The sequence below is a fragment of the Meriones unguiculatus genome, chromosome 2 (assembly GCF_030254825.1).
Source record: "Meriones unguiculatus strain TT.TT164.6M chromosome 2, Bangor_MerUng_6.1, whole genome shotgun sequence".
Classification (NCBI taxonomy): Eukaryota; Metazoa; Chordata; class Mammalia; order Rodentia; family Muridae; genus Meriones; species Meriones unguiculatus.
Window position 1 is genome coordinate 116314812 of NC_083350.1, and position 24609 is coordinate 116339420.

Below are 24609 nucleotides of genomic sequence, written 5' to 3' on the forward strand. Positions count from 1 at the left end.
ATGCTGGACCTAGGCCCCCTCCACATATGTAGCCAGTGAGCAGCTTAGTCTTCATATGAGTTCCCTAGTAATGGGAGCAGGGGATGTCTCTGACATAGACTCTCTTGCCTGCTTTTCTATCACTTCTTCTGGTGGGGCCATTTTGCCTGGCCTCAGTGGAAAAGGATGTGCTCAGGACTGATGTGGACATGCTGGGGTGGGTTGGTGGGGGGAAGGGGTACCTTTCTGAAGAGTGGGGGAGATAGGCAGAAGAAAGAGGGAAGAAGAGACCTGAAGGAGAGGAGAGAAGGGCACTATGATAGGATGTAAAGTGAATGAAAAAAAAATTTTTAAGCAGGGAACTCTAATGCTTGCCTTTTCTCAGGTGTTCCCCAACTCTTCTACTTCAGTCGTGAGCTGTAGTAAGTAATATAAAAGCCTTCGTTCACTTAAATCTCCACAGACACTGGCATCATGCTGTCAGAATTCCCAGCCTCCAGAAATGCGTTAAAACACTTTCTATCCTTTATAAGTTACCTAGTCGTGTGAATTCTGTTATAGTTACAGAAAATGGACCAAGACAGCTTTATTTGGGTAAAGAACACTTTAGCAGAGGTTGGAAGGATGCATGCACATCCTGTAGAGGAGGAACGGAATGGTGTGAATAGTATTCAGGCCAAAGGAATGTAATTTCCAAAATCAGAGACAGGGGAGGGGAAATGCAGATGAGCAGTCGAGACAGGCTGTTTTGAGTGACCAAAGTACATTGTGTTGTGAGTTTATAAAGGAAACGTAGATTGTGACCAAACTACTGATGTCCTTGTAGATCATTAACACAGTATTTTTTTTCTCAATTCTAAAGCCAATAGAAAAAAAAATGAATTATTTTAAGCAGTGGGTGTGTATGTATTATTCATTTTGTCGAGAAGCCTACAGTATGGGTAATAAAGGCAGCCAATTTGGAGGAAGATAGAACAACTACAAAACTTTAACATCCAAGATATAGGATTCTATCTTGAACTATGGGGATGACAGTGATATAGAGAAACAGTGGATAGAGAGTTTTGAAGAGGAATTAGAATGAGTATGAGCTGATTATACTCGGTCACAGGCACAAGAGAGGAACAGGGCACCAAGACTTCCGATGTGAATGATATTGTGGAAAGGGGACATTTAGGACAGCACAAGAGTCTACTCAAACAGATAAGCAGAGCAAATGGATGCATAGTGATGTGTGCAACAACTGTATAATATTTTTTTAATTTTTCAAAGATGGTTACTTTTTTAAACATAATGATCATTCATTTCTAGAAGTAAGGAGAAAATGCACAGTGGGCTCGTAAACTCAGAACCACAGCCATAATGGTTTTGTCATACTTCACACAGACTTTAGTTCTCTGATCATAGATCACATCCTGGAGCCTTATCTCATATTCTTTTCCAAAGCCAACTGTGAAGCTAGGATGTTAACGGCCATTGACCATGGACTTCCCAGTCCTGTTCCTCGACCACTTGATCTAACAACAGGACATCATACTCATCTTCGTACTTGCCCACTAACCTGAGACTATAACTTCACCTTCAGCACCATCACTCCTTTTTTTTTCCATTTGGAAATTCTCTGCCCATACCACTTGCCATGGTCGTTCTTCTGGTCAAGAGCTAGTATTATTTCTCATTCCATTCTTCCCAGTAGTCCTGCTCCTCTCTTAGTTAACTGATCATTCCCAGATGAAGCCTAGGACTTGATGAATGCATTTCTGTGCTTTCATAAGCTTATAATCCCTTTGTTATCTTGGACTCAAGGCCTTATGTTCCATAGTCACTGAATCAGCCTCTGTGATAGCCCCTTATCTGTGTATCAGTATTGAGATCTCTTGTACTTCTGGCCCATAGAACAACAGGATCCCATGTTTTCTTGAAGATAAGCACAACTAATTTATATTCTTAGGTCAATAATATAGTAAGCAAAGATTATCTTCTTCAAGACAGTGTGATTGCCACTACCTGGATTTCCAGTTCACAGTGATCATAAAAGTATTTGTTGATAAGGTAAGACATAAGATCAAAGCATTCGTAATTCAGAACCAATACACAGGACAATTGAGCAGATGATTCATCTAAACCCGCCAAGTGTTTTAAAGGAGTAAGAAATTAATTTATTTAGTCATAAGCTTTTATAAAGCAAAACTTAATTTATTCCGACTGACAGAGTCATCAAGTTTTACCTAACTGAATATACACAACTATATTGGTTGCACTTCCATTCATGCCAGAAAACTGTAAAAGAAAAATTCAAAAGATACAAATGAAGAGTTTATTAAACTAATTATGACACAATGGAATAGTGACAGCTTTGGGAAAATGCTACATTTCAATGTAAGATCATTGAAAGATATCTAAGATATACTGTTAAGAAAGGGGGCAGGGAAGCAGGGATGCTACATTTTAATGTTAGGCCATTGAAAGAGATCCAACATATACTGTTCAGAAAGAGGAGGCAGGGAAGCAGGCAGGCTGACAGCAGATCTTTACCTCTCTCTTTGTTCTTCCAGATCCAGTCCCCTATTCTTAGCACCAGCTCTGTAAAAAAAAAAACCACTTGCTTCAGCCTTCCCGTCTTCCACCATCACACAGCTCCCATAGACCTTACAGACCTTCTCCTCTTTCCCTCTCTTCCCTCCACTCTTTTTTTTTTCAATGCAGTTTATTCAGGAACCTTGAACAATCATCTGACCCTGGGTAAAGCCAGCCCACAGCTTAAATAGCCTCTGGGTAGCCAGCCCCAGCATGCCGCGTGGGCAATGCAGATAGGTCCACATACATGGAAGCAAGCCAGATCCTCAGCCTTAGCCAAATGTGGAGTTGTTCGTGACAGAGAGCACTCACCATCGGGAAGGTGGAAGGCGGAAACCAGCTCCATCTTTAAGGCGCGGCATTACGCAGCTCTCTACAGTTCCCCCTTTTTGTTTTAGACGCATCAGGCAAGAGTAGAGGTCTGATCTCTGATATTAGAAATAAATTGGGACTTTGTACTGATGTTCATTTAGGTGTCATCCACCCAAAGAGCATCAGACCCGACCAATACCTTTTTCTCAGAGGCGGCCTCCACTCTTTTTTATCCCAGTCCTAACTCCTGCAGGCACTCCCTGTGAGCCGACAGGTCTCTCCTGCCAGAAAGCAAGTAGGCTGACTGCTGATCTTCATCTTTCCCTCCATTCCTCTAGATAAAATCCCCCAGTCATATCCCCAGCTCTATAGCAGACCTTCTGGGGTGACCTCTCTTCATTCTCTGCCCCTATTAAAAGGAGACAAAAATAAGCAGATCCTGGTGAAACACTCTGCTCTCCTCCCTCCTATGAACTCTTTCATAGCCCTAGACTATCCTCATTCCTAAGTGTCAGCTCCTCATACCCAGAAACACATTGTACCTGGAACCCTTAGTGACCACACATATCAGGTCCATAGAAATTTTTCTACAAGGGAACACACAGCCACCAAACTATCCAGAGAGGGGGGGGGGACCAAGAAACAAAGCACCCATCCAACAGAGACCAGCACTAGAACTATAACCTTCCCAATTCCAGATGTGTAGAGGCCAACATAAAAACACAGTTGATAATTGCCAGGATAATATGGCTACACTATAGCCCAGCAATCCTACAACAACAGACCATGAACATTACAACATACCTGAAGCCCCAAAAAAATAGATAATTTCCTCTATAGATACCACTTAACCAAAGTTAAATGGAGATCAGATATACAATTTAAATAGGCCTATAACCCCCAGTGAAACAGAAGCAATCATTACAAAATTACCAACCAAATAAAGCCCAGGAACAGATGTTAATTCTATCAAACTTTCAAAAAAGAATTAACACCAATACTCTACAATTCATTGCATGAGGCCATGCTTACCCTGATACACAAATCACATAAAGACTCAACAAAGAAAGAGAATTACAAACCTATTTATGAACATAGATGCAAAAATAGTCAATAAAATACTTGCAAACTGAATCCAAGAACACACCAAAAAGATCATCCACCACGATCCAATTGGCTTCATCCCACAGATGCAGGGATGGTTCTATATACAAAAATCAATAAATACAATCTACCATTTAAACAATCTGACAGAGAAAATTGCATGATCATCTCATCAGATGCAGAAAAGATCTCTGACAAAATCTAATACCCTTTCATGATAAAAGTCCTAGAGACATTAGGGATAAAAGAGATATATTTAAACAAAATAAAGGAAGTTTACAACAAGCTCATAAAATTAAATAGAGAGAAACTCAAAGCAATTACACTAAAATCAGGAGCAAGACAAAGTTGTCCACTTTTTTTCATACCTGTTAAGTATAATACTTGAAGTCTTAGCTAGAGCAGTAAGACAACTAAAGGAGATCAAGTGGATACAAATTGGAAGGGAAGAATCAAAGCATGTTTATTTGCAAATGGCATGATAGTATACATAAGTGACCCTGAAGACTCCACTAGGGAACTTCCATAGCTGATAAACACTTTCAGCAAAGTAGCTGGATATAAAATTAAGTTAAATTCAGAAGGCCTCCTATATAGAAATGACAAAAGAACTGAGAATGAAATTAGTGAAACAAGACTTTTCAGAAAAGCCTCAAATATAAAATATCTTTGACTCTAACCATGCAAGCGAAAGACTCTTTATGATAAAAATTTTCATTAGCTGACATATATAAAGTTAACCAAAGTGTGACAATATTGCCAGTTTCACAGGATCTAGAATTACTTAGCAGACCACCCTCTGTGCATGTCTTCAAGGAAGTTTTAGATTAGGTTATTTGAGGTGCATAAACACACCTTTAACTGTGGGTGGTACTGGTCCATAACTTGGGATTCAAGCCTGAAACAAAGGGGGAAATGAACATGCATACCAGCGTTCATCAGTCTCATAGCATTCATCATAGGTTGACTATGGATACCAGCTGCCTCAACTCTTTCCACCAAGACTTCCTTACCATAATAGGCTATACCTTCAAACTATGAGCCAAATAAATCTTTTCTCCCTTCAGTTACCCTCTTAGTTACCATTCTATTGCTGTGAAGAGACACCATGACCAAAGAAACTTATAAACTTATAAAAACAAAGTGTTTAATCAAGGCCTTGAAGCATGGCTGGAGGTGGGTAGGCATGGCATTGTAGCAGTATCTGAGAGCTTGCATCTGATCCACAGAGCAAGGCTGGGCCTGGCATATATGCCCTTGAAACCTCAAAATCCACTGCCAGTGACACTTCTTCTCCAACAAGGCCATATCTCCTATTCCTTATTGAGCAGTTCACCAACTGGGGACCAAACATTCAACTATAAGAGCCTGAGGGGGCTGGGTGGACTGTTCTTATTCAAACTGGCACAGTAGCTTTTGTCATACATCTGGTTACAGAAATAAGAAAAGTAACTAATACACAAACTGTTCAACCACAGAAAAACAGATAATGAAGTTGCAGTGTGTAACACAATAAAAAATATTTTTTAATGAGTAAATCAAGTGAAATCCTTTTGCTTGTGTCAATATGGATGGCAGGGTATGTCATCATGTTAACTGAAATAAGCTAAGTGCAAAGTCAAACACTACATGTTCTCACATACATGAATTATTTTTAAAGTTGATTTCTGTAGACTAACAGTCACTAGAAGTTAGTTAGGAGACAGAGGGGAAGGAATAGTAAGTGGACAATGGCTATCGAAATACAGTTCTATGAGTAGCATTAGTCCTAGTGATTAGGCTAACTATAGTTTATGACTTACTGCAATTTTTACAAAGAAATAAGAAAGAAGCCTAGGGGTTGAGGAGAAGTTTCAGTCAGAAAGGGCATCTAGCATGCAAGTATGAGTTTGATTTCTAACATCTATGCAAAAAGTTGGGTGTGGTGCCATGTGCAGGTAATACTAAATCTCGGGAGACAGAGACATAAGGATTCCTGAGGTTCTCTAGCAGTCATTTCAGCCAAACAGGTGAAACCTTGTATGAAGAAGCAAGACAGACAGCTTCAAGGAAAAGCACCCACAGTTGACATTTGGCCTCCACCCTCATGACCATGCATATACATGCTAACCCACATACATGTGCACACACACACACACACACACACACACACACACAAAGAAGAAATGTAAAGCTTTCTTTCAGAGTAAATGGTAATTCCACCGACTTGATCATTACACATTACATAAATATATCAAATTAGCACACAACGTTTGATAATATGTAAATTCTTACATGTCACTAAAATGCGTTTCTGTCTTTTTTGAAATTTTGCTTATAAGGACCTCAATCAACTTTTAAAAACAGAAAACTACATAACAGTTCAATATGAAATTTGCATCTTGCTCTCCTTTCTATGCCATGACATTCAAGAATTAACGTAGCTCTCAAAAGTGAAAATAAAACTAAATTAAATTCAAAATAAGAATGTACAGCGTTGGTTAATCTTTTTCTTTTTTCCATTTGTTTAGATATATGTATTTACAGAAAACAAAAAGTGCACATGATATTACACTGTTTTGTTTTTTTTTTTCACCCTCAAATTCTGGACAACTGAAAATTGCCTTGCTAATATATTAGAGCCAATGCCTTCAGTGCCACCTTACTTAATTGGTTGGTCATGCTGAGCATTCTTCTTTGCTAGACCTCGTGAAACAGATGCATTCCATGCTTGCTTTTAGCATCTGACATTGCAATGTAGCTGGTCATCAGGGAGTGAGCAACTCAGACAATGAAAGAATTCACTACATGGCTGATTGTTCAAGGGCCAAAGGTAATTTTGCAATGTAAAAACTTAACACATATTTGTTATAAAATAATTATTTCATTTCGGTTCTCTGTATAACTTTGATTTGCAGATTTTATGGTGTAGTTTAGCTAAAAACAGTCTCAACTACTGTGAGTTAAGAATACAATAACATGAATGACAAATGATCCATCAAAAAAACATTTTCTGTTCAATCACATATGTAAGGAGACTTCTCTTAATGTCTATGAATTATGTTGTTAGCTATGATTTATCTATTACACCACTTTTAAATACTAGATAAATAGTAATCCATTTTTGGCTCAATTATAAAGTTGCATTAACTATAAGGTACCATATTCAAGACAAAATGGATTCCTGGAAATCCATTTTACATTATTTTTTTTCCTTCAAATGAAGCATTTTTTCATATAACATCATGCTTTCCAAATCATATCATCCCTTCATCGTAAGACATGCTTTCATTAAAAATTTATTTTTTTTAATTTAGTGATATCTTCAGTCTTAAAAAAAAAAAAAAAACACCTCTATAAATGTCCTTGGAAAAGCTTGTGAAGAATTAAAAGTTCTCTGTGTTTTTTTTTTCTTAACAGCATGTTTTGAGTTAATGTTGAGATAATACACATAGAAAACAACAAGGATATTTTGCTCTTATGACTCCATCCTACCACTCAGTTCTGATGGCCACATGTATGACTGTTTTTATAACTATGCTACAGCACAGATTACTGACTTACTCGCCACTGCCTAATAAGAAGGAACTGGGATGGACTGAATACTTAGGTGATGAGACTGTGGCACATGAAGACAAAGTGACATCATGGAAGTCGGGACAAAGGTTTCCTTGTACTCCAGCTGTTTTTAAGGTGGTAAAAGTGAGTCATCACAAAATAGATTACAGGCAGCCAGCCTCAAATGACCCAACACTATAAAAATGAGTTTTTACAGGTAGTAATTTCCTTTCAACAAAACATCATCTATCACAATAAATTACTGTCTCTAATTTATATTTTATTTGTTTTATAGTTTCCTTCATTTATTTTAATTTTATTGTCATGCAAGAACTAATGGTTCTGGGGATTTAAGATTAGTGTAATATCTATGTATATTTAAATAATATTTTAATAAAAGAAAATTGTCAACATTGAACAGTCTTTGGAAAAATGTTTGACATGCTACCATAAAGCCTTCTGTAGCTATAGAAGTTTGCATCTTAATTTGAATCAAGCTTTCACGTTTAATTTGTAATGCCTTGTATTGAACTACTTAACTTGTATTGATTGACACTGGAAAAAAGTTACCTTTATCAAATCTTTTTCCTATTGTTTATTGTATGTGAAGCACCATTCTAATTTATTTTATGTTCCAGATTGTTCACTCATCACAATGATCTTTTTAAATAAGTTATTTCCATCAGTAGATGAAGAAACAGATACACAGAATGATTTTAATTTCTTAAATTTATTTTATTTATTTATTACAATTTATTCACTTTGTATCCCCGCTGGAGCCCCCTCCCTAGTCTCCTCCCAGGTATCTCTTTTCCCCCTATGCTCTTTCCTTAGTCCCCTGATAGGGGAGAACCTCCTCCTCTTCTATCTGACCCTAGCTTATCAGGTCTCATCAACACTGGCTGCATCATCTTCCTCTGTGGCCTGGCAAAGCTGCAACCCCCAGGGGGAGATGATCAAAGAGCCAGCCCCTGAGTTCATGTCAGAGACAGCTCCTAAACCCCTTACTAGGGAACCCACTTGGAAACTGAGCAGCCAATGGGCTTCCTTTGAACAGGAAGTGTGGGTCCTCTCCATGCATGGTCCTTGGTTGGAGTATGGGTCCCTGCAGGGCCCCCTGGATCCAAGTATTTTGACTTGTTTTTCTCCTTGTGGAGTTCCTGTCCCCTCCAGGTCTTTCTGTCTCCCTCTTCTTCAATAAGGATTCTGGCTCTCTGGCATGAACTCAGTGGTATGCTCTTTGACCATCTCCTCCTGAGGGAGGAACATCCTTACCAGGCCACAGAGGAAGATAATGCAGCCAGTCCTGATGAGACCTGATAGACTAGGGTCAGATGGAAGAGGAGGAAGACCTCTTCTATCAGTGTACTTGGGGAGGGGCATGGGAGGAGATGAGGGAGGGAAGGTAGGGTTGGGAGGGGATGAGGGAGGGGGCTACACCTGAGATACAAACTGAATAAACTGTAATTAATTAAAAAATAAATTTAATTAAAAAAATTTTTAAAAGAAAAAAAAATCTCCAAAGGATTCCCTGAGCTATTAAACAAGGGATTTGATGGAAACTCCCAATTAGACTCTCTCCCCATAATGTCTGACTGTGGGTCTCTGCATCTGTTCCCATCTACTGCTAGAGGAAGCCTCTCTAATGATGACTGAGTAAGGCACCGATCAATACGTATAACTGAATATTAATAGGAGACATTATATACACATATATATATAACTGATGCATGATTACAATATGTAAGAAAAGAAAAGCACACATCACTTATCATTTTGTCAATCATCTGACGATTATTTTTCTGCTAATTACACATACCCGTAAAAACTGTATTACAATCGTGGAATTACTAAAGACAAAATATGTTCTTTAGTTAACTTAAAAGTTTTGTTATTATCCATCAAGTAATGACAGCTGTTAAACTGTTTTATGAAATATGATTTCTAGAAATGTTTGCAGATCTATGCACGCTCTGATGAAGTGAGTCTTTTCGTAAAGATGAGTTAACAAAAAATTTATTTAGCATGATTTCTGGTATTCGATCAAAAGAGTAAAAATAAAATTTGAATGAATTCCATAAAATTCCAAAGTTTGGAAAACCATCATTTTTTTTTCAAGGATAGGTCATTTTATTAGCATGTACAAGGTTCTGGGACCAAGTAAAAAAAAAAAAGCAACACTCACAGGCAAATACAACCTCAAATGAAGACACAAATGGTAATTTGAACTATGATAAGAATTTCTCTCTCCCTTTTCTCTTATTCTCTCCTAAACCATCATTTTTTTCTTTTTATTTTTTATTTATTTATTTTATCAATTACATTTTATTAACTCTGTATCCCAGCCGTGTCCCGATCCCTCATTCCCTCCCAGTCCCTCCCTCCCTCCCTCATCTCCACCATGCCCCTTTCCAAGTCCACTGATGGGGGGGACCTCCTCCCCATTCATCTGATCCTGTTTTATCAGGTATCTTCAGGACTGGCTGCAAAGCCCTCCTCTGTGGCCTAACAGGACTGCTCCTCCCTTCGGGGGTGGGGAGACCAAAGAGCCAGTCATTGAGTTCCTGTTAGAAATAGTCCTTGTTCCCCTCACTTTGGGAAACCAATTGGTTACTAAGCTACCACAGGCTACATCTGAGTGGAGGTTCTAGGTTATATCCATACATGGTCCTTGGTTGAATGTCAGTCTCAGAAAAGACCCTGTGCCCAGATATATTTGGTCCTTGTGGAGCTCCTATCCTTTCCCCATCAGACTAACTCCCCTTCTTTCTTATGATTCCCTGTACTCTGCCAAAGGTTTGGTCATGAGTCTTTGCTTTGAAAACACTGCTACTTAGAGTCTTTCAGATGCGCTCAGTAGACTCCTGTCATACGTTCAATGCACATCCCATCTGTCTTGCTAAACGAGGATTGATCATCTTATCCCATGTCCGCTCAATTGATTATCTTTTTTAGGTGTATAGATTTCATTATGTTTATCATATCTTATAGGTCTATATAAGTGAGTATATACCGTGTTTGTCTTTCTCCTTCTGGGATATTTCACTCAGAATGATCTTTTCTAGATCCCACCATTTGCCTGCAAATTTCATGATTTCCTCCTTTTTGATTGCTGAGTAGTATTCCATTGTGTAAAAATACCACAATTTCTGTACCCATTCCTCTGTTGATGGACATCTGGGTTGTTTCCAGGTTCTGGCTATTACAAATAAAGCTGCTATAAACATTGTTGAGCAAGTATCCCTTTTGTGTACTTGAACGAACTTTGGGTATATACCTAGCAGTGGTATAGCTGGGTCTTGAGGAAGCACTATTCCTAATTGTCTTAGAAAGCGCCAGATAGCTTTCCAGAGTGGTTGTACCAGTTTACATTCCCACCAGCAGTGGAGGAGGGTTCCCCTTTCTCCACAACCTCTCCAGCATGTGTTGTTGCTTGAGTTTTTCATCTTGGCCATTCTGATGGGTGTAAGGTGATATCTCGGGGTCGTTTTGATTTGCATTTCCCTGATGGCTAATGAGGATGAGCATTTCTTTAAGTGTTTTTCTGCCATTCGATATTCCTCTGTCGAGAATTCTCTGTTTAGCTCTGTTCCCCATTTTTTAATTGGATTACTTGGTTTGCTGCTTTTCAGCTTCTTTAGTTCTTTGTATATACTGGATATTAGTCCTCTGTCAGATAAAGGGTTAGTGAAGATTCTTTCCCAATCTGTAGGCAGTCGTTTTGTTTTGATGACGGTGTCCTTTGCTTTACAGAAACTTTTCAGTTTCATGAGGTCCCATTTATTGATTGTTGCTCTTAGAGCCTGTGCTGTTGGTGTTCTGTTCAGGAAGTTGTCTCCTGTGCCAATGAGTTCTAGGCTGTTCCCCACTTTTTTTTCCAATTGATTTAGGGTATCTGGTTTTATGTTGAGGTCCTTGATCCACTTTGACTTTAGTTTTGTGCAGGGTGATAAATATGGATCTATTTTCATTTTTCTGCATGTAGACATCCAGTTGGTCCAGCACCATTTGTTGAAGATGCTGTCTTTTTTCCATTGAATAGATTTGGCTTCTTTGTCAAATATCGAGTATTCATAGGTATGTGGGTTTATTTCTGGGTCTTCTATGCGGTTCCATTGATCCTCCTTTCTGTTTCTATGCCAATACCATGCAGTTTTTATTACTGTTGCCCTGTAGTGCAGCTTGAGATCAGGGATGGAGATACCTCCAAATGATCTGTTGTTGTACAGGATCGTTTTGGAGATTCTGGGTTTTTTTGTTTCTCCATTTGAAGCTGAGAATCTTTTTTTCAAGGTCTGTAAAGAATTGAGTTGGTATTTTGATGGGAATTGCATTGAATCTGTAGATTGCTTTTGGCAGTATGGCCATTTTCACAATGTTAAACCTACCAATCCATGAGCACGGGAGATCTTTCCATCTTCTGATATCTTCTTCGATTTCTTTCTTCAGAGACTTGAAGTTTTTCTCAAACAGGTCTTTCACTTGCTTGGTTAGAGTCACACCAAGGTACTTTATGTTATTAGTGACTATTGTGAAGGGTGTTGTTTCCCTAATTTCTTTCTCAGCCTTTTTGTCTTTGGTATATAGGAGAGCTTCTGATTTTTTTGAGTTGCTTTTGTATTCTGCCACTTTGCTGAAGGTGTTTATCAGCTGAAGGAGTTCTCTGGTTGAATTTTTGGGCTCGCTCATGTATACTATCATATCATCTGCAAATAGTGACACTTTGACCTCTTCCTTTCCGATTTGTATCCCCTTGATCTCCTTTAGTTGTCTTATTGCTCTGGCTAGGACTTCAAGTACTATGTTGAAGAGATATGGGGACAATGGACAGCCTTATCTTGTCCCTGATTTCAGTGGGATTGATTTAAGTTTCTCTCCATTGAGTTTGATGTTAGCTATAGGCTTGCTGTATATTGCCTTTACTATCTTTAGGTATGTGCCTTGTATCCCTGATCTCTCCAAGACTTTAAACATGAATGGGTGTTGGACTTTGTCAAATGCTTTTTCGGCATCTAAGGAAATGATCATGTGGTTTTTCTCCTTCAGTTTGTTTATGTAGTGGATTACATTGATGGATTTCCGTATGTTGAACCACGCTTGCATGCCTGGGATGAAGCCTACTTGGTCATGGTGGATGATATCTTTGATATGTTCTTGGATTCGGTTTGCAAGTATTTTATTGAGTATTTTTGCGTCAATGTTCATAAGAGAGATAGGCCTGAAGTTCTCTTTTTTTGTTGGGTCTTTGTGTGGTTTAGGTATCATGGTGACTGTGGCTTCATAGAATGAGTTTGGTAGTGTTCCTTCTGTTTCTATTTTGTGGAATAGCTTGAGGAGAATTGGAGTTAGCACTTCTTTGGAGGTCTTGTAGAATTCTGCGCTGAAGCCATCTGGTCCAGGGCTTTTTTTGGAGGGGAGACTATTAATGACTGCTTCGATTTCCTTGGGAGATATAGGGCTATTCATTCTTTCTACCTGATCTTGACTTAGTTTTGGTAGATGGAATCTTTCAAGAAAATTATCCATTTCATTTAGATTTTCAAATTTTGTGGCATATAGGCTTTTGTAGTATGACCTAATAATTGTTTGGATTTCCTCAGTGTCTGTGGTTATGTCCCCATTTTCATTTCTGATTTTGCTGATCTGGATAGTTTCTCTCTGCTTTTTAGTTAGTTTGGCTAAGGGTTTGTCTATCTTGTTGATTTTCTCAAAGGACCAGCTTTTTGTTTCATTGATTCTTTGGATAGTTTTATTTGTTTCTAGTTGATTGATTTCAGCCCTTAGTTTGATTATTTCCAGCTGTCTGCTCCTCTTGGGTGTATCTGCTTCTTTTTTTCTAGATTTTTCAGTTGGGCCATTAAGTTGTTTGTATGTGATGTTACGTATTTCTTCTTGCAGGCACTTAGTGCTATAAATTTTCCTCTGAGCACTGCTTTCAATGTGTCCCATAAATTTGGGTATGTTGTGCCTTCCTTTTCATTGAATTCTAGGAAGTCTTTAATTTCTTTCTTTATTTCTTCCTTAACCCAGCTGTCATTGAGTAGTAAGTTGTTCAGTTTCCATGTGCGTGTTGGCTTTTTGTTGTTTCTGTTGTTGTTAATGTCTAGCTTTAGTCCATGGTGGTCAGATAGTATACAAGGGATTATTTCAATCCTTTTGTATCTGTTGAGGCTTGCTTTGTGACCCACTATATGGTCTATTTTGGAAAAGGTTCCATGCGGTGCTGAAAAGAAGGTGTACTCTTTTGAGTTTGGGTGAAATGATCTGTAGACGTCTATTAGGTCCATTTGATTTAGGGATTCTGTGAGTGCTTTATTTCCCTATTTGGTGTCTGTCTAGTTGATCTGTCCCTTGGTGAGAGTGGAGTGTTGAAGTCTCCCACTATTAAGGTATTAGGATCAATGTATGATTTAAGCTTTAATAATGTTTCATTTACGAATGTCGGTGCTCTTGTATTTGGAGCATAGATATTCAAGATTGTGATATCCTCTTGGTGGATTTTTCCTTTGATGAGAATATAGTGGCCCTCCTTATCTTTTTTGATTAACTTGGGTTGAAAGTCTATTTTATGAGATATTAGGATGGCTACTCCAGCTTGTTTTCTGGAACCATTTGCTTGAAAAAACAGTTTTCCAGCCCTTTACTCTGAGGTAGTGTTTATCTTTGTTGCAAAGGTGTGTTTCTTGGATGCAACAGAATGTTGGATCCTGTTTCCTTAACCATTCTGTTAGCCTGTGTCTTTTTATTGGTGAGTTGAGTCCATTGATATTGATAGATAATAGTGACCAATGCATGTTAGTTCCTTTTGTAATGGAGTCGGTGATCTAACCCTGTTTCATTGCTTGTTTTCTTTTCATTTTTGTTGGGATATTATCTGTATGCCCTGTTTTCTTGGGTGAATTTTTTTTCATTGGATTGGAGTTTTCCTTCTAGTATCTTCTGTAGGGATGGTTTGCTGTGTAGATATTGTGTAAATTTGGTTTTGTCATGGAATATTTTGTTTTCTCCATCTATGTTGATTGAAAGCTTTGCAAGGTATAGTAGTCTGGGTTGACATTTGTGATCTCTTAGAGTCTCCATGATACTTGCCCAGGCCCTTCTGGCTTTCATAGTTTCTGATGAGAAGTCCGGTGTGATTCTGATAGGTCTACCTTCATATGTTAATTGGCCTTTTTCCCTTGCTGCTTTTAATATCTTTGTTCTGTAGATTTAGTGTTTTGACTATGATGTGACGTGATGTGTTTCTTTTCTGGTCTAGTCTATTTGGGGCTCTGTAGGCCTCTTGTATATTTATGGACATCTCTTTCTTTAAGTTGGGAAAATTTTCTTCTATGATTTTCTTGAAAATATTTTCTGGACCTTGGAGTCTGGAGTCTTCTTTTTCATGAATTCCTATTATTCTTAGATTTTGTCTTTTCATAGCATCCTTGATTTTTTGGATATTTTGTGATTGGAACTTTCTGATTTTACTTTTTCTTTGAGAGAAGTATCCACTTCTGCAAGTGTGTCTTCAGCTCCAGAGATTCTCTCTTCCATCTCTTGTATTCTGTTGGTGATACTTACTTTTGTGGTTCCTGATCTTTTCTCCAAGTTCTCCAGCTCAAGGGTTTTCTCATTTTGTGTTTTCTTTATTGATTCTAATTCTGTTTTCATGCCTTGCACCATTTCTTTCATGTGTTTGAATTTGGATTCCTGTCTCTCTATGATGGCCTCTATTTCTTTTTTCATTTCCTTTTTATATGCCACTAATTTTTCCTCTACTTGTGTATCTATTTGTTTGTCTATGTTTGCCTGTGTTTCTTTAAGGATATTGTCTATTTCTTCTTTCTTTGTCTCCAATTGACTGGCCATCTCTTTGAAAGACTTGTTCATTTCCTCCTTATGAGCCTCAAATAATTGGGCAAGCATGGCTTTAAAATCATTTTCCTGTGCTTCTGCTGAATTGGAGTATCCATTGATTTTCGGGTTTGCTGGTGAAGTCATGATGTCCTGATTTATGTTGGAAGTGTTCTTTCGCCTACCCCTGGCCATTGGCTTATCTGAAACCTTCCCTGTTTGTTTTTGGATTCTGCAGATCAGACTGGTGCTGTCTCTCTCTGGTGTCTGGAGAGTTCTTCAGGAAGCTAAGAACTCTCAGCGTGTGCTGAGGACTAGCTGTACCTGTGGGAGGAAAGTACGCAGGCGCAAACAGGGCAAATGCAAGCGTGTGTGTGTGTGTGTGTGTGTGTGTGTGTGTGTGTGTGTATGTAAGTGTGCGTGGACGTGTGTCTCGAGGGACAGAGTGATGGCTAATGTTGAACCCTTGAGTGTGTGGGAGGGGCTCTGCACTGTATGTCGCAGGCGCTAATGATGATCGCAGCGCAATTTCTGGCATTAACTGCCTTAACTCCTCAATTATGCCCACAGGGCAGGAACTTCAATGTCCCTAGTGCCCCTCTGTTTCCCAAAGTGGGTATGTGGGTGGGAGGGGGGTTTGATGCCTGGCTTCTGATTTAGAAGGACCCAGGATCTGGGGAACTGCAGATTCTCAAGGGTGCACTCACTTACAGGCAGGTCTCTTGGCAGAGATCATGGTATCCGGGGCTCTCTGCTCTCTGGTTTGGCCCTGCTTCTTTGATGTGCTCCACCAGTTCTGTGCTGCTGTCACTGCCAGGTTCTGAGGTCTTGCTGCAGCTGGAGATTTCAGGGTGGTCACTTCAGCAGGGATGGGGTAACCAGGCTCTCTGTTCTCTGGTTTGGCTCTGGTTAGTCTTAAACTGGAGGGCTATGGTGCCCCGCCAGTTCAGTGCTGCTCTGCCGCTACGTCCCGCTGTAACTGGAGACTGGGTCGCTAGTCCCAATGCTTTCTGGGAAGTCCTGGGGTCTCTTCGTTGTGCTCTCCAAGCTTGGGAAGCCCAGCGCCTGGTGTGTCCAGGTTGTATGATGTTTCTGCCTAGTTTTGGTGAGTATATAGCGTATTCTCTGTCACTGCCGCTAAAGTGCTTGGGGCTCCGCCTCAGCGGCTGTATACCCCAGGCAGTTAGGTCTGTGCTGAGAAAGATGAGTCCACTGTGCCACTGTGCCTAGGAGGAAGGAGGTCTGGGGGAAGGGAGTGCCGCAAGATCAAAGGATCGTTTCTCTCCTTCCCCAAACAAGTCCCCAGGTGACCCGAGACCAAAGTTTTCACCTCCTGCGATGTTCCCTGTTGTTTAAAAAGCCTCACCGTCGTTTTCCTGGGTTAAAGGTCCTTCCATTCACCAACTCAGAAGTTCAGGTATCCCACCGCTCAGAAACTGTGTGTGCTAGTCGCCATCTTGGCTCCGCTCCTCTTAAACCATCATTTTTTAATGCAAGGAAATCCTTGTGCTTCCTTTTTTTTATCCATAATTAATTTACAACTCCCTGAAAATTAATTAAGGTTTTGTTTTTTTTTTTTCCTTTTCTTCTCCTTTCATTCCTTCTTCTTTTTTCCTTTTCTCTTGGTAGGCATATGTCGTAGGTAGCATTAACTATCAACTTGATATACCCTAAAATCAAAAGAAGTAATTGAGTAATTGTCTTCATCAGGTTGGTCTATGAGCATTACTGTGAGGGACTGTCTTAACTGGTAATTGATGTAGCGACACCCAGCTCACGGTAGAAGGCACCTTTTCCCTGGGCAGGCAGTACTGGACTGTATACGGAAGTTCGCTGAGTGTGAGGCAGTGAGCAAGGTACCAAGCAGCATTCCTCCATGGAGGTTTCTGCTGAATCCAGCCTTCTTCTGCCCTGAGTTCTCCCCCTGCCCCTCCCCCCAACGATGGGCTGTGACCTAAAAGTGAAAGATGAAATAAACTCTTTTCTTTCCAAAGTTGCTTTGGGTCAGAGTGTATTATCACAGTAGCAGATAGAAAACTAGGACAGCATAATTACTGTTTAAAAGAAAAACTGATAAAAAAGTCATACAATAAACAGAATTTTATTATCCCTTCTTTTATAGCCTTTATTTACCCTATTTTAATGCTCTTCCTTGATTTTATTACCACTGCTGAAACAAGATGTGAAGATCACTGGTTGCATGAGAATATTGAGGACATTTTTATAACAATTGAGCTTTTGTCAAATGTGCTCAATTTAATACTGTCCAGAGATCAATTTTTTTAAATAGACACTTATTTGTTCGTTAATAGTTCAATGGAAAGTGCTATTCTAGGCATAGGAAAGCCACAGCAAATATTATAGACAACTTACCTGCCATCTTACTGTTGTTCTTTCTGTCTGCCTGTCCACCCAGTAAAAATAATAATAACAATTAACTGAGTACTTACAAGGTGATGTTTACCATGTGTGCTTGACCAAATTATCCATTTGATGCTCACAACTTGGCAAATATAGAGTTGGCAGTAATGAATTCTCTTCTTTCCACTCAAGCCTCAAAACACAGATCCTCATGCAAGAAGAAGAGAGAAACCTTGGTGGGACCGAATATCAGACATACGTTACTCAACCTTGGGCAAACAAGCTTGGGCAGAGCCCAACTCTTGCTTTTCTCACCAGTTATGGCTGCCTAGATCATGTAGTTTAGCATTTGAGTAAAATTATTGTCAAATTTTAAACCAAGTCACAAAATTTCTTAACAGTTAGTGGATCTCAGTACATGTAGATATTAAATTCATTTGAAAAAGTAAAAACTAAAATCTTACATTTTACATCTTTTTCCTAATTATTTCTATACGAAACTAAACCTCAGGACTCTGAATATTAGCTGCCACCATGCATTACAATGTCAAGATCCTGTTTAAGTACTTAAACCCAACAAAGGACCACTGTTTTCTAAGTGATTGGTGATCTTGAAGTATGTATTTCCAGAATATTCACATTCATACACTTCTGTATTACAGATATAAATACATCTTTAACATGGAATTTCAGAGAAGAATAAGATACAGACAGTAGTGTTCTCTGCCTTTTAAACCAAGCAGTTGAATTAGGTGCCTGGGCAATTGTGAGGCTCATTTGGTGAAATGGGTAGGAGAAACGAGATAAAGGAACATATGAGTGATGCAATCATGAATCAAATATAGGTCAGCCAAACACATGGGGGTATTATTCGGAGCATTTCTGCTGGCACATGTTCACATGACATTTTGGCTGGGTAATGGCCAGGCTTTAACTTATGCATATCTGTGGGACAGAAGAATGAAGAGAGACCTTATTCGAAAGTGTACAGTGGAAATAAGTCCTCACAATGGGGTTCCTTTAGCAAGACCCACTGGGTGAGCAGCATGTAATCCATCACACATGGTGCTCTGGCATTTCAGTCGGCTGATACAAGCAGAAAGAACAATCGGAGTCCTGTGCAACAATAGTGCCATTGCAGCAATAGCTGAAGTAAAGTCCCCCTACCCAGGAGAAAGTGCAAACACAATGATGAGGCCGGAGTTTCTTCTTCACTATTTCCTTAGTGTTAGGCGAACGTGATAACCACTACACTACAGAAACACACACTATTTCCTTAGTGTAAGAACACTGTTTCCACGTGAGGTGGAGGGAGGGAAAGCCCCCCACACATGTAACAACTGCTAACAGATATGGTCATAGCACTTACATCAAGGGGAGAGGGGAAAACAGAGTACACATGAAAATAAATGTACTCGGGCCAATTCCTTAAGAGTGTATAAAGGAGATTAAATACGTTAAGATAGTGATAAATATTGAGTTCAGAACGAATAAAGGTATAAATTTAAAAGCTAATATTGGAGCTCAGCAATGTTTGCTGCTCTCACTGGAGACCTGAATTTGCTTCCCAAGCACACACCAACTAGTTCCAGGAATCCAGTGCCTTCTTCTGGGTCTAAGTTCACCTGCATGCATATGACACACATACATTTATGCAAACACGCATAAAGGAATATTTCTTTTTTTCTTTTTAATTTTCTTTTTGATTGATTTATTTTTTGTTACAATTTTTTCACCCCGCATCCTGGCCGTAACACCCACACTCACCTCCTCCCAACACCAACTGCCCTCCCTTCCTCCTCCATCCCCCCCAGTCCACTGACAGGCGAGTGCCCTTCCCCGACCATCAGATCCTAGCCCACCAGGTCTCATGGACACTGGCTGCATCCTCTTCCTCTGTGGCCTGAAAAAGCTGCCCCCTCCCACCTTTAGTGAGGATTTCTTGAGAAATTTTAGTTCTAGTGAGGAACTGCAAAAAACAACCTTTGGGCAGAGTGCGGGGAATCCTATGAAAGAAGTGGGAAACAGTAAAATCTGGAGAGGACAGGAACTCCACAAAGAGAGCAACAGAACCAGAAAATCTGAGCATAGGGGTCTTTCCTGAGACTGACACTCCAACCAAGGACCATGCACAGAAACAACCCAAGACCCCTGCACAGATGCAGTCCATGGCAGCTCACCATCCAAGTGGATTCCATAGCAATAGGAAGAGGGACTGTCTCTGACATGAACTGATCCGCCCGCTCCTTAACTACCTCACCCTGAGGGGGGAGCAGCATCACCAGGCCACAGAAAGAAGACAAAGCAGCCACTCCTGATGAAACCCAACTGACCAGGACCAGAGGAAAGAAAAGAAGACCCTCCTCCCATTTCTTTATTTAAAAAAAAAAAACCTGACTGAAGAATATATGAGGATATGGAACAGAAAAAGAAATCTTCCTTTTTTAAAGATTTCTTTACTTTCATGTGTATGGGTGTTTCACTTGCACATATGTCTCTGCACTACAGGTGTGCATGGTGCCAGCCAAGGCCCGAGGAGTGTAGGATCCCCTGGAACTAGAGTTACAGATAGTTGTAACTATTTAGATGCTGGGAATCAAAACCCAAGTTCCTGAAAGCCAACGCTTTCAACCATGGAGAAATCTCTCAAATACAAACCTTTCTTGTTATACTAGAAAACTGATGTCCTTAGTTTGGAAAGATAACATCTGATTTAGCCAGTTGTTACAAAAAAAAAAAAAAAGTTTGTTGCAAAATTGTTTAACAGTGTCTACTAAAGTCAATCCAAGAATGCTTCATGACCCAAAAATTTCACTTCTGTGTGCACGCGGGGACCGGGGGAAGCATGTGCTGTTCACTAAAATAGGTATAGAAACTTTACATAAGCACTATTTGTAGTATAAAGATGTAGAAAACAGCATAAATGCCCACTGAAGAATAGAATAATGATGTGTTCAGACAATGCAATGCTGGTGAAATACTAAAGTTTAACAATGAGCTTTTCTTACACACTGCTTAAGGACAGAACAGATGTTTCATCTACACTGTATGGCTCCGTAATTCTACATATCTGAGGTTGAAAAAGACCAAGCTCATGGTCAGTGTGAAAAATCTGAATGTCATTTACCTCTGTGGGACGCCATGATGATAGAAATGGTCTAGAATGCTGGCAACATTGTGTCTCAGTCAGCCAGGAGGTAACAAACAGGCTAGGTTAGCAATGTTTCATCTAACGGAGTGTGCCTTAAATCCAGCAAAAACTGGCTGGTTAAATAATAACATTGTGCCACTATTTCATCAGTGTGGAGGTTTTTCAAAAAGATGAAAATATATCTACCACAAATGCAGTTATCCCATTCTTTGGCATACATCCAAGCAATTCTACACCCTACTACAGAGACGCTTGCTCATCCGTGTTCACTGCTGCTCCATTCATAATAGACAGAAACTGGAAACACCTTTAGATTTCCATTAACTAATGAATAGATAAGAAAAATGGTGCATTTACTCAGCGGAATATTATTCATCTATTAAGGAAAATGGAATTATGAAATTTTCAGGTGAATGGACGTAGCAACAAAAGACAATGCATGTTTTCTTTTATACATGAGTGTTATCTTTTAAGCTCCAGATATGTGTGCTTCAATTAGAATAACCACAAAGGTTAGATAGCTAGTAAGAAACCAGGAAGAGAAGGAGATCTTCCAAGAAAGAGGAAATACAAATATTTTTATAATACAGATGTAGAGCAAAGATAGTTAAACTGGCCTAAGCATGAGAGGTAAGAGAGGGATCAAAGGCCAGAAATCCAGCTGAAAATATCTTAAACATGTAAGACATTGATGGGATTACATGACAAGAATCCTCAATGTATGCATGGTTCCAGGGTCTAGACATTGTCACTGGCAATTTTCTTCCCTGTTCTTTGACTCCTTTTTCTTTTCTGTAATCTTGTTTTTTTAGGAAATCTCTTTCTTGGTGGCAAAGGAGTGTAATGCAATCATAATTCACTGTAACAGAGTTATCTTCCCACCCCAACCCCCCCCCAACAAATACATGTTCTTTATTCACTTCAGAAATTATTTCAAAAATGACTCCCATCGTTCCCTGTTACACCCTGTAGTAAAAGAAATGAAATACCTCTGGAACTGGGAGGTGTGGTCAGTCCCTTCCAACAATAGGGACCAGCATGATTTTTGTTTTTCTTTGTGTTATAGGACAGAGATCTTCAGGACTGACAAAACCAAAGAACGAGAGGGGGCTTAAAAAACTAAAACTTATCTGCGTTTTATTTCCAAATATCTCCTTGGAATTCAGACTAAACATTTTTTCATCCAGACTTACTCATATGCATGTGTGATGTGTGATATACACATATATTGATATATTTCATTATTTGGAGTATCCAGACTTTACCTTATACTTTTCACTCTCTCCTATACACATCCCCATCTTTCTATTGCGGGAACATGCTATTTCCTCATCGATATTGAAAACATTTAAAACACCTCAAATATTAGGTATGTACCTGTAATCCTACTAAGATGGCCAAAGTAGGATTATGAGGATAAGGCCAGCCTGACCTACAAGTAAGATCCTATCTCAGGGGGAAAAAAAAAAACCTCAAATACAAGGATGCAAATAAAGCCAGTTATGCAGCAGTCTTGTTTACGTGTTATTCTACTCTCATGTTATCAAGTATATGTTAGTATTCTGAATTGAATTGACATTATTTTAGGAGCTAATGTAAATTAATATAGCTGGGATTCAATTGCTGCCTATTGCCCTGAAAGGAAAACCAAATTCATTAACGCATCACTCACATCCCAAGCCATGGCTGACCTCCACGTGTTGCTGCTGCTCTAACCTCACTGGCCTTCCGTATTCTTTCCCACTGACAGGAAATCCTCTCACTCCTGATCTACCATATGCTCATGGTTGCCTCTCAAAAGTTGTTTTCAATCTGCCCAAACTTTCAGTTTCCAAACAAGACCTTCTTGGCCTCTTTAACCATATCTAACCCATTTAATTCATTTCCACTTTCATGCAACTGTCCTGGGTACGTCTCCTTGACATGCCTTGCAATACCTATGTCTTTTCAGTTCTTGTGTGTTTGCTTGCTTATGCTCTGCCATGTTCATTGCATCACAGGAACTGTGCCTGTGGTTGCATCCCAACACCCTGTATATGTTCCTAGTACCCAACAAAGTGATTCCATATTGAGGGAATCAATTAATGATGACATTTTTTTGTTCTGCCTTTGGTTTTGGAGACAGAGTGTCACATAGTTCAGGCCAGCCTTGAACTCATTAGGTAACCAAGGCTGACCTTGAACTCAATTTGCACTTTCCAAGTCCCCGGATTACAGGCATATGCCACTAGGCCCACATTTTTATTAATTCTTCAAATAAAAATAATAAGGTCTTTTTCAGTTGCCTTTTTGATTTTCCAAGAAAAAAAAGAATATAATATAAAGTAAAAGAATTTTCTTTGGGTTCAAGACTTCACTTTGAGGATACGAAACATTTTAAGTATATATTTACTAACATTTACTTCTTAAACATAGGCTAGAGGTTTGATATTTTTATTGAAAGCATTTGGGGAGACAACATGCTGAGTGATATGTTTATCATTGTGTCTGCTCTCATCAAGGTGTTATTCAAACTACAAAAATAAAAACTCATTCATAAAGAAAATTCTAAACCTTAGCCAATACCTTAACACTGTCTAATTATATGCAACACAATTATCTGTTTGATAGTATATACTATAAGTACTTTGGCATCAACATTATTGTTTATATATTAGTGATTTTCCATGAAAAACGTCTGTTCACTTTGTACCCTGGAGGACTCATTATCTCTCCAGGGGCAGACGGAGATTTATATATAAAAATTGATAATATCCCTCTTTGCAAAATTAAAGATGTTGGCCAGCTCCTTCTTTGGCAGCTGTCCTATTTGCATAATTGCATTTGGCTTTCTCAATTTCCCCTGAAGCTGCAGATGAATAAGCTATTTCTTTGTATTTGCATTTTGAAAGGTTTATTGTGCTGCATTAAACAGGTAGCACCAGCTACTACAGCCTTAGACCTAGCTGGCTGGGTGAACTTTCTGTGTGCAGGCAAAGTACAGTGAGAGGTTTTCAACCAAATGCATCCATCAGTTTTCACAGGCTTACGTGAGCAAAATGTTTTCAGTGTTTCTGCAGTGTTCAGCTATGATGAGTATTCCTAAGGTAACTTCCCTACAATTCTACTCAGTGGTAGTGAGCAGTAGCTTGGGAAGCGTTTGCTTACTAAAAACTGTGCCTAGAAAGTCACCATACCTGACCAGAGAAACAGAATATGAGTAGGTTTTATTCCTCTTATAGTCACCAGACACTGGCAGTGTCATTTAATCAATATATATAATCAGTCAGGGCTCTAAACTGGAGAAGACCCTCTCATACTCTTAAAACCCACTCTGCCAGCCTTCTGAGAAGCAAAGCCTACCTACCTTCTAACACAAGAGTGACATGCGATGAGCTTCTTCAGACCCCAACCAGTTTCTTTCATGGAGAGTCTGAACCAAGAGGCTATTAGATAACCTAGGGCAGTTCTGCACACGAAATGAATGGTGGATAACAAACCAAACAGGTGCTCTAGATTAGGAGGTTTTATTAACTTAGTAAATATACACTGAGAGGCATTCTGGGACAGTGTCAGGCAGTGACTATATTTGTCCAATGGAATTGGTTTTCTATACTCGTGAGGAATACATCTAAAGTCGAACATTATTTAAATGGTCATGGATATGTAGACATTTGAATTCTAACATATGTGCGATGAATAAATAAAACAAAATGCTGTAAGAGTCAGACTTATCTGAGAAATGAGGCCTAGATGAGAAATGGAGATGAAAA